Source organism: Triticum urartu, chromosome 7 (assembly GCF_003073215.2).
Source record: "Triticum urartu cultivar G1812 chromosome 7, Tu2.1, whole genome shotgun sequence".
Classification (NCBI taxonomy): domain Eukaryota; kingdom Viridiplantae; phylum Streptophyta; class Magnoliopsida; order Poales; family Poaceae; genus Triticum; species Triticum urartu.
Window position 1 is genome coordinate 202,395,679 of NC_053028.1, and position 15,951 is coordinate 202,411,629.

Consider the following 15,951-nt stretch of genomic DNA (forward strand, 5'->3'; position numbering starts at 1 on the left):
CAGGAATTGGCTCCGGAGGTGTCCAATTATTTTCATTTGTCAACATATTATTCAATAGAATTTCAGCTTCATCTGGTGTTCTTTCCCTGAAAACAGAACCAGCACAACTATCCAGGTAATCTCTGGAGGCATCGGTTAGTCCATTATAAAAGATATCAAGTATTTCATTTTTCTTAAGAGGATGATCAGGCAAAGCATTAAGTAATTGGAGAAGCCTCCCCCAAGCTTGTGGGAGACTCTCTTCTTCAATTTGCACAAAATTATATATATCCCTTAAAGCAGCTTGTTTCTTATGAGCAGGGAAATATTTAGCAGAGAAGTAATAAATCATATCCTGGGGACTACGCACACAACCAGGATCAAGAGAATTAAACCATATCTTAGCATCACCCTTTAATGAGAACGGAAATATTTCAAGGATGTAAAAGTAGCAAGTTCTCTCATCTTTAGTGAACAAGGTGGCTATATCATTTAATTTAGTAAGATGTGCCACAACAGTTTCAGATTCATAACCATGAAAAGGATCAGATTCAACCAAAGTAATTATATCAGGATCAACAGAGAATTCATAATCCTTATCAGTAACAAAGATAGGTGAAGTAGCAAAAGCAGGGTCAGGTTTCATTCTAGCATTTAAGGATTGCTTACTCCATTTAGCCAATAATCTTTTAAGTTCAGTTCTATTTCTGCAAGCTAAAATAGCTAAAGAAGCATCTTGATCAAAAACATAACCCTTAGGAATGGCAAGTGGTTCTTCATCATCACTTTCATCAGTATCATCAGATTCAATATTTTCAATATCTCTAGCCCTAGCAAGTTGTTCATCAAGAAAAGCACTAAGTGGCAGAGTAGTATCAGGCATAGAGGTAGTTTCATCATAAGTATCATGCATAGCATAAGTGGCATCATCAATAACATGTGACATATCAGAACGAATAGTAGAAGAAGGTGTAGGTGTCGCAAGCTTACTCAAAACAGAATGTGAATCAAGTGCAGAGCTAGATGGCAGTTCCTTACCTCCCCTCGTAGTTGAGGGACAGATGTTGGTTTTTGGATCTCTCAAGTTCTTCATAATGATAAGCAGATATATATATCCCAAGTGACTCAAAGAATAGAGCTATGCTCCCCGGCAACGACGCCAGAAAATGGTCTTGATAACCCACAAGTATAGGGGATCGCAACAGTTTTCGAGGCTAGAGTATTCAACCCAAATTTATTGATTCGCACAAGGGGAGCCAAAGAATATTCTCAAGTATTAGCAGCTGAGTTGTCAATTCAACCACACCTGGAAACTTAATATCTGTAGCAAAGTGTTTAGTAGAAAAGTAATATGATAGTGGTGATAACGGTAGCAAAAGGTAACAATAGTAAAAGTAATGTTTTTGGTATTTTGTAGTGATGATAGCAATAGCAACGGAAAAGTAAATAAGCGAAGAACAATATATGGAAAGCTCGTAGGCAATGGATCGGTGATAGAGAATTATGCCGGATGCGGTTCATCATGTAACAGTCATAACCTAGGGTGACACAGAACTAGCTCCAGTTCATTGATATAATGTAGGCATGTATTCCGAACATAGTCATACGTGCTTATGGAAAAGAACTTGCATGACATCTTTTGTCCTACCCTCCCGTGGCAGCGGGGTCCTTATGGAAACTAAGGGATATTAAGGCCTGCTTTTGATAGAGAACCGGAACAAAGCATTAACACATGGTGAATATGTGAACTCCTAAAACTACGGTCATCACCGGTAAGTATCCTGATTGTTGTCACTTCAGGGTTAACAGATCATAACACATAATAGGTGACTATAGACTTGCAAGATAGGATCAAGAACACTCCTATATTGATGAAAACATAATAGGTTCAGATCTGAAATCATGGCACTCGGGCCCTAGTGACAAGCATTAAGCATAGCAAAGTCATAGCAACATCAATCTCAGAACATAGTGGACACTAGGGATCAAACCCTAACAAAACTAACTCGATTACATGATAGATCCCATCCAACCCATCACCGTCCAGCAAGCCTATGATGGAATTACTAACGCACGGCGGTGAGCATCATGAAATTGGTGATGGAGGATGGTTGATGATGACGATGGCGACGGATTCCCCTCTCCGAAGCCCCAAACGGACTCCAGATCAGCCCTCCCGAGAGGTTTTAGGGCTTGGCGGCAGCTCCGTATCGTAAAACGCGATGATTTCTTCTCTCTGATATTTTTATCATCAAAACTCAATATATGGAGGTGGAGTTGGAGTCGTGGAGGCAACAGGGGGCCCACGAGGTAGGGGGGCGCGCCCCCACCCTCGTGGCAAGGTGGTGGGCCCCCTGGCCTTCATCTTTGGCAGGTATTTTTCTTATTTTCTGAAAAGTGTCTCCGTGAAGTTTCAGGTCATTCCGAGAACGTTTGCTCCTGCACATAAATAACACCATGGTAGTTCTGCTGAAAACAGCATCGGTCCGGGTTAGTTCCATTCCATGCAAGTTAGAGTCCAAAACAAGGGCAAAAGTGTTTGGAAAAGTAGATACGTTGGAGACGTATCAGAGAGCACATCAAAGCTTATCATATGAGCACATCTAAGCTCTTCCAGATGCTAGTAAAACAAATAGGAGAGAAGTCACATGTCTTTTATAGGGAAAATACATGGCAATATGATTAATCTTAGGAATTGTTATGGCATATCCTTATTGATCTACCTTTGGTTCTCTACACCATTTCTTTCTTTGATTTTCTCTTACCGTACCTTCTCCCATTATCCAATATTGGATTCTGGGGGAGAAAGATTCCATATCTAGGGGAAAAAATCTTTTGGAATTCATTGCATATCTTTAAAATCTTTGGGGACATGTCAGTATCTAAATAGAGTACCTAGTACTCACCCATTACATGTCATCCCAGTCTTGGTACTCTTGTGGTTTCCTGAAGTTGCTTTAATTAGAGTGGTCTTGTGTTATCTAACCTTGTTTTCTAGAGTTCACCTCTTCCAAAGCCATCTCAAGACCACAAGGTAAGTATCTGCATCACACTCATGTGCATGATGATCTCTTGTTAATGTACATATTGTTTGTAAGAAGGATTCATGAACATGAAGGTACACTTCCTATACACATCATTTGCTCTGATGCATATAGCCAAGATGCATCTAACTCATTGCTTGCTCTGCCATGCTTATGCATTCACATGTTCTTAATTATATTCTATCTTACATGATTGCATACATGTAGGGGGAGCCTATGCATGTTACATGTCTTTCCAAAGCTTTAAGTGTTACTCTTCATATCTTTATCTAAAGCTTTGGTGTATGTTGTCATCAATTACCAAAAAGGGGGAGATTGAAAGCACAAGTGCTCCCTGGGTGATTTTTGTAATTAATGTTAACATATCTCTTGTTGGACTAATACCTTTACCTAGTGTATTTTAGATAAGTTTAACAATGGCATGACAAGGACAAGAGGATGTGGAACTCCTTCAAAATGCCAAGGACACATATTGGCAAAAGCTCAAGACTCTTCATTTCTATTTTAGTGATCCAAGATCACATTGAGTCCATAGGAAATCCAATACTATTAAAAGGGGATGAGGTGTTGCTTAATGGTCTACTTGCTCAAAGTGCTTAGTGATATTGCTCCAAAAACCCTCAGCCACTTTCTCTTCAAAATATGTCCAAAACTCAAAGTCAAACTCCGCCCCACCGAAAGGACCTATCCGGCGCCACCGAGTTCATTTGACCTAGCCACTTCCAGAAACCCTAGACAAGTCGGCTACATTGATACGGATCTCGGACTCACCGAGATGGCCCTGCAAACTCTCTGTTGCCTGTTGCAGTTATTTCGGTCTCACTGAAATGTGCAATCGGTCCCACCGAATTTGCTTGACCAACTCTCTGTTTGCTCTTCGCTAAAATCGGTCTCACCGAGTTCAAGCAAGTGGGTCTCACCGAGGTGAGGTTTTTCCCTAGCCCTAGCACATCGGTCCCACCGAGTTGTTCTAGTCAGTCCCACCGAGATTCCTAACGTTCACATTTTGAACTGAATCGGTATCACCGAATTTTTCTATTCGGTCTGACCGAGTTGGGTCAAATGTTTATAATGGTTGGATTTTGTGTGGAGGCTATATATACCCCTCCACCCCCTTCTCCATTAGTGAGAGAGCCATTAGAACGTGCCTACACTTCCACTACTCATTTTCTGATAGAGAACCACATACTCGTGTGTTGAGACCAACACATTCCAATCCAACCACAAGAATCTTGATCTCTAGCCTTCCCCAAGTTTCTTTTGTTGGGGAACGTAGTAATTCAAAAAAATTCCTAGGATCACGCAAGATCTATCTAGGATAAGCATATCAATGAGACGTGAGAGTGTATCCATGTACCCTCGTAGACCGAAAGCGGAAGTGTTTAGTAACACGGTTGATGTAGTCGAACGTCTTCACAATCCAACCGATCCAAGTACCGAACGTACGACACCTCCATGTTCAGCACATGTTCAACACGATGATGTCCCTCGAGCTCTTGATCCAGTAGAGGGTCGAGGGAGAGTTCCTTTAGCACAACAGCGTGGCGACAGTGTTGGTGATGTGATACGTGCAGGGCTTCGCCTAAGCACTACAACAATATGACCGAGGTGGTAAACTATGGAGGGGGGCACCGCACACAACTGAGGAATAATTGATGTGCCTCTGGGGTGACCCTACCCCCGTATATAAAGGAGGAGGGGAGGAGGCCACCCCCTAGGGGCGCACCAAGTGTGGGGAGTCCTACTAGAACTCCCAAGTCCTAGTAGGATTCCCCTTTCCTTTTCCGGAGGGGGAAAGAGGGAAAGGGAGAGGGAGTAGGAAAGGGCAAGGGGGGCGCCGTCCCCTCGCCTAGTCCAATTCGGACTCCATGGGGGGGCCTCCTCCCTTGGCCTGCCTCCTCTTCTCCCTTATGGCCCAATAAGGCCCACTTACTTCCCCGAGGGGTTCCGGTGACCCCTCGGTACTCCGGTAAAATACCCGAATCACTCGGAACCATTTCGATGTCCGAATACAACCTTACAATATATGAATCTTTACCTCTCGACCATTTCGAGACTCCTCATCATGTACGTGATCTCATCCGGGAATCCGAACAAACTTCGGTTACCAAAACACATAACTCAATACAAATCGTCTTCGAACGTTAAGCGTGCGGACCCTACGGGTTCGAGAACTATGTATACATGACCGAGACACATCTCTGATCAATAACCAATAGCGGAACCTAGATGCTCATATTGGCTTCTACATATTCTACTAAGATCTTTATTGGTCAAACCGCATAACAACATACGTTATTCCCTTTGTCATCGGTTTTTACTTGCCCGAGATTCGGTCGTCGGTATCATTATACCTAGTTCAATATCGTTACCGGCAAGTCTCTTTACTCGTTCCGTAATGCATCATCCCGTAACTAACTCATTAGTCACATTGCTTGCAAGGCTTATAGTGATGTGCATTATCGAGAGGGCCCAGAGATACCTCTCCGTTACACGGAGTGACAAATCCTAATCTCGATCTATGCCAACTCAACAAACACCATCGGAGACACATGTATAGCATCTTTATAATCACCCAGTTACATTGTGACGTTTGATAGCACACAAGGTGTTCCTCCGGTATTCGGGAGTTGCATAATCTCATAGTCAGAGGAATATGTATAAGTCATGAAGAAAGCAATAGCAATAAATCTAAATGATCATTATGCTAAGCTAATGGACGGGTCTTGTCCATCACATAATTCTCTGATGATGTGATCCCATTCATCAAATGACAACACATGTCTATGGTTAGGAAACTTAACCATCTTTGAATGACGAGCTAGTCAAGTAGAGGCATACTAGGGACACTCTGTTTGTCAATGTATTCACACATGTACTAAGTTTCCGGTTAATACAATTCTAGCATGAATAATAAACATTTTTCATGATATATAACAACTTTATTATTGCCTCTAGGACATATTTCCTTCAGTCTCCCACTTGCACTAGAGTCAATAATCTAGATTACATAGTAATGATTCTAACACCCATGGAGTCTTGGTGCTGATCATGTTTTGCTCGTGAGAGAGGCTTAGTCAACGGGTCTGCAACATTCAGATCCGTATGTATTTTGCAAATCTCTATGTCTCCCTCCTTGACTTGATCGTGAATGGAATTGAAGCGTCTCTTGATGTGATTGGTTCTCTTGTGAAATCTGGATTCCTTCGCCAAGGCTATTGCTCTAGTATTGTCACAAAAGATTTTCATTGGACCCGATGCACTAGGTCTTACTCCTAGATCGGATATGAACACCTTCATTTGCTGCTTCCGAAGCAACTTTGTACTCCGCTTCACACATAGATCCCGCCACGATGCTCTGCTTGGAACTGCACCAACTTACAGCTCCACCATTCAATATAAACATGTATTCGGTTTGTGACTTAGAGTCATCCGGATCAGTGTCAAAGCTTGCATCGACGTAACCATTTACGACAAGCTCTTTGTCACCTCCATAAGCGAGAAACATATCCTTAGTCCTTTCAGGTATTTCAGGATGTTCTTGACCGTTGTCAAGTGATCCACTCTAGGATTACTTTGGTACCTCCCTGCTATACTTATAGCAAGGCACACATCAGGTCTGGTACACAACATTACATACATGATAGAACCTATGGCTGGGGCATAAGAAATGACCTTCATTTTCTCTCTATCTTCTGAAGTGGTCGGGCATTGAGTCTGACTCAACTTCACACCTTGTAATATAGGCAAGAACACTTTCTTTGACTGATCCATTTTGAACTTCTTCAAAACTTTATCAAGGTATGTGCTTTGTGAAAGTCCAATTAAGCGTCTTGATCTATCTGTATAGATCTTGATGCCCAATATATAAGTAGCTTCACCGAGGTCTTTCATTGAAAAATTCTTATTCAAGTAACCTTTTATGCAATCCAGAAATTATGTATTATTTCCAATCAATAATATGTCATCCACATATTATATTAGAAATGCTACAGAGCTCCCACTCACTTTCTTGTAAATACAGGCTTCTCCAAAAGTCTGTATAAAACCATATGCTTTGATCACACTATCAAACTGTATATTCCAACTCCGAGAGGCTTGCACCAGTCCATAAATGGATCACTGGAGCTTGCACACTTTGTTAGCACCTTTAGGATCGAAAAACCTTCTGGTTGCATCATATACAACTCTTCTTTAAGATATCCATTATGGAATGCAGATTTGACATCCATTTGCCAAATTTCATAATCATAAAATGCGGCAATTGATAACATGATTCGGACAGACTTAAGCATCGCTATGGGTGAGAAGGTCTCATCATAGTCAACTCCTTGAACTTGTCGAAAACCTTTCGCAACATGTTGAGCTTTGTAGACAATAACATTACCGCCAGCGTGAGTCTTCTTCTTGAAGATCCATTTATTCTCTATGGCTTGCCGATCATCGGGCAAGTCAACCAAAGTCCACACTTTGTTCTCATACATGGATCTTGAGGGAGTCCTGGATTAGGGGGTTTCTGGACAGCCGGACTTTCTCCATTGGCCGGACTATTAGACTATGAAGATACAAGATTGAAGACTTCGTCTCGTGTCCGGATGGGACTCTACTTGGTGTGGAAGGCAAGCTAGGCAATACGTATATGGATATCTCCTCCTTTGTAACCGACCTTGTGAAACCCTAACCCTCTCCGGTGTCTATATAAACCGAAGGGTTTTAGTCCGTAGGACAACAATCACAACATACAATCATACCATAGGCTAGCTTCTAGGGTTTAGCCTCTCTGATCTCGTGGTAGATCTACTCTTGTAACACCCATATCATCAATATTAATCAAGCAGTATGTAGGGTTTTAGCTCCATCAAGAGGGCCCAAACCTAGGTAAAACTTCGTGTCCCCTGCCTCCTGTTACCATCTGGCCTAGACGCACAGTTCGGGACCACCTACCCGAGATCCGCCAGTTTTGACAACGACATTGGTGCTTTCATTGAGAGTTCCTCTGTGTCGTCGCCGTTAGGCTTGATAGCTCCTATTATCATCGATAGCGATGCGGTCCAGGGTGAGACTTTTCTTCCCGGACAGATCTTCGTATTCGGCGGCTTTGCACTGCGGGCTAATTCCCTTGGCCATCTGGAGCAGATTGAAAGCTACGCCCCTGGCCATCAGGTCAGATATGGAAGTTTGAACTACATGGCTGACATCCGCGAGACTTCATCTTCGACGGATTCGAGCCACAGCCGGGCGCGCTGCACTGTCGCGATGGGTATGACCTAGCTCTGCCCCAAACAGTACCCCGGAAGCCACACCCGCATCAGCTCCGACCCTTAGTTTGGAGCCAACTGCGCCAATTGAGGACGGGTGGTTAGACACCGCCTCAGGGGCTACAGTCTCAACAACGATCGAGCTGAACACCAGCATAATACTCTGCGCAGCCCGTGACTCCAAGGTGCCGGACTCTTTTTCTAACTCCAAACCGCCCGCGCCCCCACCAATCGAATCCAATTGGGCGCCGATCATGGAATTCACCGACGCAGATATCTTTCAGCACTTGCCCTTTGGCGACATTCTGAATTCACTAAGGTCTCTCTCTTTGTCAGGAGAACCCTGGCCGGATTATGGCCAACAGGATTGGGATGCGAACGACGAAGATTCGACGCCCACCCACCACCCACCTAATAGCCACTATCGATGACTCAACCGACATGATCGACTTCGACTCCGCAGACATCGACGGTATGGATGACGATGCGGGAGGCGAAGAGGAACCACCGCCCACAGGGTGCTGGACGTCCACTTCATCACATGACGTATACATGGTGGACACACCAAAAGAAGACGACGACGAGGAACGGAAGGACGCACCGTAGGCTTGTTCCCTCGAGAAGCAGTCAAAGTGGTGGCGCAAGCGCCGCCCCAAATCCTGCCTCGGCAGAAATAACAATCACACAGACCCAACGTTGGAGCAGGGAGAACCACTGCTGGACCACGGCAATCCGGGGAATCAAACCGAACAAACCAATTCTGTCAAAGATAATAGTCCGGACGACATAACACCGGACAGGCAACCAGAGCAACAGAATGCCCGTCAAAGGCTTGTTGCCACTGCGAGGAGTCTGAAAAAGCAGAAGCAAAGGCTCAAGGCTGCGCAAGACACACTCCAAATCAGATGGAGTAAAGTACTCAACATAGCAGCGAGGTACGGCGACAATCGCCCCACCAAGAGCTACCCAAAGCGGAAGTTGCTACCTGAATTCGATGAGGAGGCCTCAGACCCCCCACAACCAAATATCAAAGCAGCCACCTGGCCGGATAGACGACCTCACAGCCAACATCGAGCAGCAAACAATGCCACTCACAAGCCAATATGTGATCCACGCGAGGGCTCGCAACAAAATGACGACGCCACCAGATCCATCTATGGACCACGCAAGCGCGCCCCAGCATACAATGTAACACAACAAATATTCGAACAACGCGGTACACCCAGATACAGGGGTGCCGCACACCCCCTATGTTTCACCGATGAGGTGCTGGACCATGAATTTCCAGAGGGATTCAAACCTGTAAACATAGAGGCATACGACGGAACAACAGACCCTGGGGTCTGGATTGAGGATTATATCCTCCATATCCATATGGCTCGAGGAGATGATCTCCACGCCATCAAGTACTTACCCCTCAAGCTCAAAAGGCCAGCTCGTCACTGGCTTAAAGGCCTCCCCGAAAACTCCATTGGAAGCTGGGAAGAGCTTGAAGACGCTTTTCAGGCAAATTTTCAAGGGACTTATGTCCGACCTTCGGACGCGGACGATTTGAGTCATATAACTCAACAGCCCGGAGAGTCAGCCCGAAAACATTGGAACAGGTTTCTTACTAAAAAGAACCAAATCGTCGATTGTCTGGAAGCCAAAGCCTTGGCAGCTTTTAAGCATAGCGTCCGTGACGAATGGCTCGCCAGACACCTCGGCCAAGAAAAGCCGAGAACGATGGCAGCATTAACAAGCCTCATGACCCACTTTTGCGCGGGTGAGGACAGCTGGCTAGCCAGATGCAGCATCAGCGACCCCAGTACATCTGAAGTTAGAGATAGAAACGGGAAATCACGGCGCAACAGCAGTAACAAACGCCGGAATAAAGAAGACAGCACGAAGAGCACGGCAGTAAACGCCAGATTCAAAAGCTCTCGGCCAGGTCAACAAAAGCCGCCCTCTAAAGGCGCCAGAGACGAACTGTCCAGCCTAAACAAAATTTTGGATCAAATATGTCAGATCCATAGCACCCCTGGTAAACCTGCTAATCATACCCACAGAGAATGTTGGGTCCTCAAGCAGTCCGGTAAGCTCAACGCCGTACACAAGGGGGAGGATACACCAAGTGAAGACGAGGATGAGCCTCTCAAGCAAGACACTGGGGAACAAAAGAAATTTCCACCAGAAGTCAAAACAGTAAACGTGTTACACGTGATCAAGGGAAGAAACAAAACGACACTCCCAGGAAAAAAATGCCCAAGGGCCTATCACCGCGGAGTCCTGCCACTGGTCGTCTCAACCGATCACTTTCAACCATCATGATTACTCAGTAAGTATCTGGCGAGCAGGATGGGCCGCCCTGGTATTAGACCCAATAATTGACGAATATCACTTCACACGAGTTCTGATGGACGGTGGCAGCAGTCTAAACCTGATATATTAGGATACAATCCGCGAAATGGGGATAGACCCAACAAAAATTTGCCATAGCAATACTACCTTTAAAGGAGTAACGCCAGGCCCAGGGGATCATTGCACGGGCTCCCTGCTACTAAAAGTTATATTCGGCTCCCCCGATAACTTCCGTAGCGAACATTTAACCTTCCACATCGCTCCGTTCCAAAGTGGCTATCAAGCACTACTCGGACGCGGAGCTTTCGCTCGCTTTAATGCAATACCGCACTATGCTTCCCTCACACTCAAGATGCCCGGTCCACGTGGCATCATTATAGTAAACGGAAGTATTAAGCGATCTTTGCGCGCCAAAGAGAGTGCGGCTGCCTTGGCAGCCGCACACTAAAAACGGCCTCACCAACTAAAGCATTTAACAGGTCGTCAAGACCTCAGACACGGTTAGACGAGTCCGGCACAGCTATATGTAATTCATACCGGATCAATGGTAACACCCCTATACAAGGGGCTCAACACGCGCAGACAAGTGGCAATTTTTACTCATCTTGAATTATGCTTGGTTCCCTTAAAAACTATCCTTTTGCACGACAACTTTTTCACCTAAGTTCCTCTCTTTTACAGACGATCATCGTGCTACACCCGTCCAGGATACGACACAACGGAGACACAGGCGCAGACGTGCAGCAGGGACCCGCTCCAAGGATTCTTTTTAGATTAAGACCCTGCGTAAACCTTTTTTACTGTCTCTTGTTGATAAATATCCACCGAATTCTCAGCACAATTGAGAAGGATGCTGACGTCTTGGCATGTGGCCACGTCAGAATAATGCACGTACCTGGACACAAGGGGCTTCTTACGAAGGGCACTATGTAGGCCCGGTTTATACCATAAAGTCCGAATACCTTAGGGAGTGTTCGGCGTCGCGAGTTTGGCCTTATATGCATCAGCTCTGAATCATTGTCTTTGGTCAAATGTTGGGTTTGCCCGGCTCCTGTGTTTTGGTGCCTTACGTTCCGCTTTACCGGCTAAGGTAGCACCAGGAGAACTATTGCGATTGTGCCCTGGTTCATCCGGACGAGCACCTCAGTAGAGAAAGCCGAAAACTGATTGTCATGATATAGCGTGAGACTGGTCAACCACTCGGTGACCTATCGGAATGTTAGAATTCCTCTGCCTTAACGAAGGGCCGTTTTCCGGCCAGGCATGTACGCACCCCGCGATCGGGAGAGTGCGGAGCCACCAGGGGCTATCTAGTAGCCCCACCGTCAAACTCCTATGGCTAAGTGAAAGTGTTAAAGCATTATAGTCCAGTTGCCTCGCTCGCTATGCTATCACCTCCTTAATAGGACCAGGACGTTGGGTTAAGTGTGAACACGCGTTTTTTGCAAGCACCTCCGCATTATATGCGTGGGGGTTGAAGCCGACAGCTGCAATCTTTCAGGTTATACACATGTATACATAAACGGCCGCACAGGAGGCATCATACTACTTTCAGGCAAAAGTATGAACATAACCTTATAAAAAATTCTTAGAAGCATTGTGCTTACAATGAGAATACATATCACTCAAACATAATATTTTTCGAGCACTGGGCCTCTATCAAACGAGCACCCTCGAGAACCTCCTCGAAATAGTGCTCGGCAGCCACCCGGCCTATGGCCGAACCCTGCGCCGCAACAGTGGTAGCGTCCATCTCCGCCCAGTATGCTTTAACACGGGCAAGGGCCATCCACGGGCCTTCTATGCACGCCGACCTCTTCATCGCATTAATGCGCGGCACCACATCAAGGAACTGCTGCACTAAGCTGAAATAGCTGTTCGGCTTTGGCCTTTCCGTCCATAGCTGATCCACAACAGACCTCATGGCGAGTCCGGACAACCTATTCAGTTCGGCCCATTCGGCTAGCTGGTCAGTCAATGAAAGCGGACCTTGGAAGTACTTGGCCGCATCCAGAACGTGGAATTGCATCCAGAACAGCTTGTCCACTTCACGATCTGTCTGACCTTGGAAGTACTTGGCCGCATCGGCAGCACTCGCCACCAAATCCATATACGCATCTACCGAACTCCACAGCCGATCCAGAGGGGCATACCGTGGATCCCCGAACTTCCTCCGTAACATGAAGGGTTTCCCAGCCGCAATATCCCTGGCTTCCCACAGCTCCTCCTTCTTCGCTCTTATAGCAGAACGGGTGTCTTTGTCCGCCGCCGGGGCCTTCTCAAGGTCCGTTGCCTTCGCTCGGTTTTCTTTCTCAAGGACCCGGCAACGGTCATCAGTGTCTTTTAATTCTACGGCTATCTTGGCCATATTCTCCCGGCTCTCGCAATGTGCGGCCTTCTCGGCTTTCAACTCTTCGGCCGCCTTCAACGCAGCCGCATTACTAATCCTTGCTTGTTCCTTGGCTCGGGCAAGTTCTGCCCGCAAGGCTTCCACGGTGGCAGCTCCATCTGCAGTCACAACATATTAAAGATACTGGCATTATGCTGCTCTTACTATGTGGCGTTCACCGGATAATAACACTTACCCTGTGCCTCGTCAAGCCTCTTGTTAACAAGCTCGATGTCGGCGTTTACCGCATCCAGTTGCCGTTTTAATCTGGCAAACTCACTAGTCCGGCTAGCCACCGGAGCTTCCACCACCTGCACATCGGGGCAGTCTGGTTATTGCCTGGGAGTATGATCCTCTGTTCGCCGCCGTTCTCGACGAGAACCAGAGTCTCAGGGGCTACTATCTACACAGGGCACACCTAACATGTGCAGTACTATCACATATTATCTCACGTACCTCAACGCCCATTAGTAGACTCATAAAGGCTTCCTATAATCCGCTTTCGGTGGACGAGATTCTCTCCATTACCGTACCCGTCAGCATATGGTGTTCTTCTGAGATGGCCGCTCGCCCCACCAACTCCCTCAGAACGTCCGACCGCACACCGGACGGTGCCGGACTCTTTTGTATGCTCTCTTCAGGAGCCGGACACTGGGGACTTCGGGGATCTACGGGATTATCTTCTGGCCTCACCGGATCCGGAGAGGCCCTCCGTGACGACACTTTGGGGTCGCCCGCTTCTGGAGCGGAGGAGTCCGGGGGAGGCGTTTCGCTCTCCATAATCTCTGGAAGAAGATCCCCCGAAGACGAGCTCATTTGAGAGGGGCTAAGGCCCGAACTGCAAGATATATGCGATGGTTATTTTCTCAGAGGAAAAAGATAGCATACCTTTACTATTAAAGTATTTTGGATCACTTACGACTCGTTGGAGGGCTGACCCCCCGCGGACTTTGTGCGGCAAAAGCACCCCCCGAGGTAGGACCCTCTATGGGAGACTTCTTCTCCCGTTTGGAGGCTTCGGCTTCCGGATCCTCGGAAGCAGTCCTTTTCCTCCCCCGGTCGTCCTCCTTCGTGGAGACGCTCATTCCCTCGGTTGGAACAGGCGGCGATGGGGGCCCGCGTCCGCCTGTATTATCCCCCCCGGTATCTTCCTTCAAGGGCTCTAGGCAAGGTGCGACCTCGAGCATCTTTTCCAATACCGGATTTTCCAAACCCTCAGGGAGAGGGGCCAAATACCGAATCATCTTCGCCTTCATTAGCCAGTCCTAGTCAAAAAGCAAATTCTCAGAAATAACTTCGAATAAGAGAAAGTGTGTTCGGCTAGAGGGTTTCTTACTTGTTCGGCGGCGCAGTTACTACTCAGGCCCGCGTCCTCGGTAGTATCCGGACATTCTGCTTGAGGTCCGAAGAATGACTTGTACATCTCCTCGTGCGTCAAGCCGAGCAAACTTTGAATGGCGCGTGGTCCCTCTGGGTTGAACTCCCACAAGCGAAGGGGCCGGCGTTTGCAAGGCTGGAGTTGACGATCCAGCATAACTTGTGTTACCACAACCAAATTAAAATCTCCCTCGAAGAGATCTCGGATGCGGCTTTGCAGTATAGGCACGTCCTTGGCTGGACCCCAGCTTAGACCCCTACTAATCCATGACATCAGTTGTGGTGGGGGGCCCGAGCGGAAAGCGGGGGCAGCCGCCCACTTGGCACTTCTGGGAGCCGTGACGTAAAACCACTCCCGTTGCCATAATTCGGACACCTCTGGAAAGGAACCTTTCGGCCATGGAGCTCCTGCCATCTTGCCTATTGATGCACCTCCGCATGCTGCATATTGCCCCTCGATCATCTTCGGCTTTACTTTGAAGGTCTTGAGCCACAGGCCGAAGTGAGGGGTAACGCGGAGGAAGGCCTCACACACGACAATAATTGTCATGATGTGGAGAAAGGAGTCCGGAGCTAGATCGTGGAAATCTAGCCCGTAATAGAACATCAAGCCCCTAACGAAAGATCCAGAGTGAGGCCTAGACCTTCGAGGAAGTGGGAGACGAACACAACGTTCTCGTTGGGTTCGGGAGTAGGGACGATCTGCCCTCGAGCAGGCAGCCGATGCGAAACCTCGACGGTCAGATATCTGGCCTCCCTTAGCTTCTTAATGTCCTCCTCCGTAACAGAGGAGGGCGTCCATCGGCCTTGAAGGCTGGATCCGGACATGGTTGAAGATCTGGAGCACCTAACCTGGGCTTTGGGTGTTAGAACTCGAGGTGGGGGAAGGGTTCGTTTGAGCACGAGAGGGAAAAAGCGAAAACCTTGTCCCCTTATAAAGAGGGAGAATATCAAGCGTCCTCTCCGTAGCCGTTTGGGACTTGCCTATAATCTAGGAGTCCTAGACACGGTTGGGTTACCCACGACCGCATTAATGAGGATCCCGTAATTAGGGGAACACGATCTCTGCTTCGGCAAGACATGTCAAGAAACCGCCTTGCATTATGTGTGGAGCTGGTTAAAAGAAACGGTTCAAATAATCACCAGGCCATGACATAACGTCACGCTACCAAAACGATCCAGCAAATTAGATCTACGGAAAAATTATTCTCTCTACGGTGGAATGTGGAACTTATTTTGCAGGGTCGGACACTATCCTCGTATTCAAATTCTTCTGTGATGTATTCGGATAAGGAACCCGCCTGGCAATGCCGAAGACAACTGCGCGCCGGACTCATCGTCATTGAAGCCTGGTTCAGGGGCTACCGAGGGAGTCCTAGATTAGGGGGTCTCTGGACAGCTGGACTATCTCCATTGGCCGGACTATTAGACTATGAAGATACAAGATTGAAGACTTCGTCTCGTGTCCGGATGGGACTCTACTTGGCGTGGAAGGCAAGCTAGGCAATACGTATATGGATATCTCCTCCTTTGTAACCGACCTCGTGTAACCCTAACCCTCTCC